The following is a 6,000-nucleotide window of genomic DNA, read 5'->3' on the forward strand; positions in this document are numbered from 1 at the left end:
AATGATTCCATATGATATACATAATACAGTTGACCTTGTTTTTCCTCTGTTGTATGTGTACCTCAAAAGTTCATCTCCCATTTGTCTTCATTCTGAGGACCTCCTTGAGGGTTCTCTTCTCTATAGTTATATCTTCACCTTTTTGTTGCATGTAGTATACTGTACCTCATGTTGGCATAAACCCACTATGTGTCTTCATACATCTGCACTTTAGTGGGTGGAAGGACATCAACTATATCCTTGACCATTCTTTCAGGGAGTCCAAGTCTTTGTGGAGTATGTCTTCTCTTTCCTGGTTAACTTGTGTCATCAACAAATAACTATAACACACTCAGGCAAATCATTGATGTAGATGACAAAAAGCACTAGTCCAAGAATTCTTCGCTTGGGAATTTTGCTTTAAACTGAAAAAGTTTCATTGATTTGAGCTCTTTCCTTCCTCGCCAACAGAAATGCAGCAACCCATGTAAAAATATTTCCTAAAACTGCATACCCATCTAACTTCTTCAGTAGTCATTGATGAGACATTGCCAAGTACTTTCTGGAAATCCATATAAATTACATCTATTTCCCCACCTTCATCAATAGTTTTGTACCAATTGTTGACCACATGTACCAGTTGTAGTACTGTAGATCTCTGGAATGAACCCAAACTAGCTGTAAAAGAATTAACAAATTTCGTGACATATGCACGATGTGGTCCCTCAGAATAAACTCCAGAACCTCACTGGCTAATAGTTACTGATATTAGATTTGTCCCCCTTTTTGTATATACCTCTCACATATGCTAATTTCCAATCTTCAAGTAATCTTTCTTCTTTGGTGGAGGTCTTATATAAATCTGCTAGTATTACACTTATGCTATTCTTCCTCACCTGGTTGGGCCATGGGTCTCATCCAAGCTGTGATCAGGTGGGCCAAGTTGGCTAAAAATAACAAGCCATTGGAAATGTTTAAAGTAAAGCATATTATGGGATAAAGTGGCTGGTGAAGTGTACCAGACTGGGATTTGAGTTGTGATAAGTGCAGTATTTATCATCAATATTAGATTCTGAAAAAGTGAAAAGTTCGTCTCTTTCAGTAATTGAGAATTAAAGATGTCAGAGTTGGTACCTCCACCACATCCTGGAGAAGGAAATTCCAATTATGAACATAAAAAAAAAAAAAAAAACATATACCAAAGGCTTTTTTCCCCCCTTACACAGAAGGTAGCCAAAAGACAAAGGCATAGAAACCACTCCCACCCATTTCATACCCTACATACTCCACTCCTCTCTACCCTCTTCCTTCCCTCTTATCTTGGCACCACCTGGATGACTGGTCATTCCTGCATCTTGTCCACTGCCCTGGGTCAGAAGCAGTGTTGCAAGAAACATCACATCCACAGCAAAAAAAAAAAAAAAAGTATGTGTGCGTCAGTCACTGCCCCTGTATGAATTTTTTTAAAAGAATGACCTCTGGTTCTAGTGATGGGTGCCATAGTGAATAGATCAGAAAGTTGAAAATAAACCATGAAAATTTTTATAGCACTGCATTAATTCTGAATGCCGTAATTTACCCATAATAGAAAAAAGGCTCAACCTGGTGAGTCTGTCAGTGTATGGTAAATGAGCTTGATTAGTAATTTGTTTAGTCTACAGACATTGGACACAAATATTCATAAGTCCCCCAGGAACCTATTACTCCAGACTGGGAGGCACAAGTTAAGGTAGAAGGCACCTGTGTTGGTAACTCCAAGATCCAAATAGGGTTCAGAACACTTGATTGAGACTAAGTCAAAATCACTCAATATTATAAGCACTTTGCCTAAATTGAATTGATGAATAATGTTTCATAGGCTCAGGTCATCTTTAGGAGGTATAGGTAGATGGCAGACTACCAGCAAATAAAGATTGTAACTGGGTACATGCAGAGGTAGTGTGGAGAGATAGTGAACATCATTACAACTGACAGCATTTAATTTTTTGCATGTATACAAACACCATGTATTGTTCTTCAAGTCATAGTCATGATATAGTGAATACATATGAATAATGGAATAGAAAAATTCTGTTGTAACCTAGTTTCTTTTGTGGCAAAACTCTACTTTATGATATGAGAAATCATGGACATAAAAAAAATTACAGCAATATTTTAAATGGAGGTATCACTGCATGGTGGGACATGACAAGAAAAGTTTAGATATTTGGCTGACGAGGAGAAAAATGGAAGGGATCAGCAACTCCCACACTTGAGAGAGCAGCTGGTTTTGAGTGGCCATGTATGACTGTGAGCCTGATGCTTGAGCTGTAAACTGAATTGTGGTACCACTAAAAGCAGCCATGTGTGAATGGGAGCCATTACCACCTGATAGTTGGGCTGTGGTACCATTCTTAGGTCACTCACTACTACCACCCACCCCTGGGCCATCATCAAGATGATTCACTGTTCCCACTAGGTGGTCAGGGCCCAGAGTGACCGGTCCAGGAAACAGCACTCCTCTTTAACTCCTCCCTTTGCTTCAATGGTAGATCCTTGGTATTAAGAGTCCCTTTCGTACTCTTGCACTTATAATTTCTGGGCCTGGTGATTTATCAACCTGTAGCTCTTTAAGCTTATGACATACATCCATATCTGTCACATGAATATCATGAAGTGGCTTATCAAAGCTGGAAACTGATATCAAAGGCAATTTTCCTTGCGGCTCTGTAGTAAATGCCTTAGAAAAAAATGTCTGATAGTACCTCAACCCTTTCCTTGTTGGTTGCCACTGTACAAATGAGTTCTCCTTAATCATGTATTCATTGTTTGGCCAAGATTATTTTACTCATCTGTTGGTTGCTTTATGTTGCCTGGTTTTACATTCCAATCACTGCTTCCAAATTCATAGACAGAATGAAGGTGGCTTGTCAAATGCTTATTGAGTATTTACATTCTCGCATGCTTTGCATGCAATTAGCTGGAATATTCAAAGTAAAGAGAAAGCCCTATCCCACAAAAGGAATCATTACCTCACTTGATATTAGGAAGTAGTTTACATTGTACAAGAAGGTTCCACATACATCATCATTCACCATAATCTAATATAAAAATAGTCTCTTGTCATTCTGATTTATGAGTAAGGTTGCCGCAGGGCACAAACTTGTCACAAATTTAATTGTAACCCTTGTCGTCATATGGTTTGAACAAGCCAGGGAAATGAAACTCACAATAACACTAAGGCACTCGGGTTTTTAATTAACACTAAACTCATAATGGAAAGGTCGTAATCTAAGAGCGAAGGGGAACTTGAAGCCTGGAGAGGAGTGCTGCTTGAAGAGTACTGCTAGGAGAGGAGTGCTGCTCGGAGATGTTGTGTCCTGGAGTGAACTGCTCGTCTCGGCTAGGGCGGACCTATTAAAGGTGGCTGGTGGGAACCCGGGCAGCTTTTCCGAGTTCCTGATTGGCTGGCCTCTGGCTGGCCAGGATGTCTTCGCGAACTATGCCTGTCAACCACAGCGAGTATAAAAGCCTAGCTTGAGTTGTGTGACGGCCAGTCTGGTTTTAACCAGTGGTGCGTCACTACACTCTTTTGAGACTGTTCTCAGTAGGTAACCACAATTCAATAAGCTAATCTCACTAGCTTGTTTTGATGGTGGTTGATAGAAGGGCTGAGCGTCTAACCTACCAAATCCCTACCAGTTATAGGTGGTGACAGGTTAGGTTAGGCTAGTAGGATAATGTACTTTTAATGGTGTCAGAAATCATTATTATTATTTTTTTCCCATAGGATTTTGGTATTATTTCTACCAAAATTAACTTGTGAGTGTCCCCTGAAAAATAATAAACAAGAGTCTGACAGGAGAAATCAATATCAGATTCATATGAATTGCACTATGAAGCATTAATATCAGACATCCTTGATAGGATGTGTGGTGGACCTCTGCAGAGATTTTACCACCAAGAAGAAGGGAGGTGACTTAAGTTTCAAATCCTTCAAGTTCACTTATGCTCCCTGTCTTGCTGCATGACTGTTATGCATGGACTAGTGCTTGAATGCTGACTTGAAGAATCATTTCAGTGTCTTTGGCACTAAGTGCCTTTGGAGAATGACTGGGTATCACTGGAATGACTTTGTATCAAACCAGAGACTGCACTGTGAGATTTAGTCTAGGTCAGTTACTAGCATAATTCACAAACATCAACTTCAGCTACATGGGCAAGTGGCATGTTTCTCTGGCACTGATCCTACTCACAGGGCTGTCTCCATAAGAGACAACCCTCAGTGGATGCCCACAAAATTCATTACTGGATTAAGTTGATCAAACCTGTTGAAAGTTATTTGGAGTGGGAAGTGTGGTTGCATGTTTATTCATTTTGTTATCGTTTGTCTGTTTATTATTATTTGCTTGATTTTCATTTATTATTAGTTCCATTTCAATTTATTATTATTTACTATTTACCTCTCTATTATTTAACTATACCTATGCATTTATTTATGTATTTTATTAATTATTTACATTGTTATAGTTTTTATATTTATTTATTTAATTTTTTTTTCTCGCATCCAACCTAGATATGGACCAAAAGGTCTCCTGTTGGCATGCTCCACCTTTATAATCCTTTGTGCGGAGAGACCATGAGGACTAGAATCAGTGTATTTACCTAATTGTAGTGTACAGGAAATGAGCAATGCTTGTTGGGTCCTGTCTCTAAGTTTTTAACATGCCAAGACTCGATTCATGTATGGTTCCAACTTAATCTATATCTTTGATTTCCAATTATATCTAGATTTGAACATGTGTATTGTTTGAGCTTGGGCTACATCACCTAAACTATTCCACATATTTATATATCTATATGGAAAACTATTTCTTGACATCCTTTCAATATGTAGTCTTTCTTAATTTACTTCCATGACCTCTTAAAGCCCTCACATCTTTAATCAGGAGATCTCTTCTGTCAATGTAATCTATCTTCTTTAGTGACCTGAATACTGTAATCATGTCACCTTATTCTTTACAATCTTTCAAAGGTGGCAGACCCAGTACTTTAGTCTTTCCTCATATGGTTTATCTACCAGGCTGGGGACCAGTTTAGTTGCTGCCCTTTGTATTCTCTCAATCTTGCTTGCATCCTTCACTATGTGTGGGGACCATACTACTGATGCATATTCCAGTCACGGACGTATCAGGGTTTCGATGAATTTGTTCATCATTCCTTGTTCATTTAATGGAATGCCACTTTGATCTTCTGCAGTAGTCTACATGTCTCTCCCACAATTCTGCTGATATGTCTGTCAGGTGACAGGTTGCCTTTTATCAGTACTCCTAAGTCTTTCCTCTTTTGTTTTGTAATGGGTTTGCTTCCCAAGGAATAGTTTAAAGATGGCCTTTTGCCACTATTTCCTATTTCCAGCACTTTTATTTTTTTGGTAATGGACTTTATTTCCTGTTCTCGGCTCCATGCAAAAATAGTATATTTATTTTTTGCAACATTCTACCCTCATTTTTTGCTATTCTCATGATTTTCATGATTTTTGCATCTGACTTAGCTTGATGTTCCTTTCATCATGTCATTAACATAGACAAGAAACAGTATTAGTGCAAGCACTGAACCTGGAACTTCGTATGTTACTGCTCTCCAGCTTGACATCTTGTCTTTTACTACTGTCCTCATGAATCTTTACTTTAAATCCATTCAAGTAGTTTGGCTCTCAGTCATCCAACATGCTCCAATTTTCACATAAATTGACTGTGGTGTACTTTAACAAATGCCTTCTCTAGGTCCAGGTACACACAGTCCACCCACCCCTCTCTTGCAGCACATCAATTTCTCTCAAGTAAAAGTTTAAAAGGTTCAACACACACGACCTTCCAGATTTAAAGCCAAACTAACTGTCTTTCAGAATGTTCATCTTTTCTAGATATTTGGACCACTGATCTTTCATGATCTTTCCACTTAATTTCACTATTGTGCTTGTTAATGGTACCGGCCTACAACTTAGTGGTATATCCTTGTCACCTTTGTAAATTGGCACCA

Source organism: Oratosquilla oratoria, chromosome 22 (assembly GCF_046742065.1).
Source record: "Oratosquilla oratoria isolate Oo_2021 chromosome 22, ASM4674206v1, whole genome shotgun sequence".
Lineage (NCBI taxonomy): Eukaryota > Metazoa > Arthropoda > Malacostraca > Stomatopoda > Squillidae > Oratosquilla > Oratosquilla oratoria.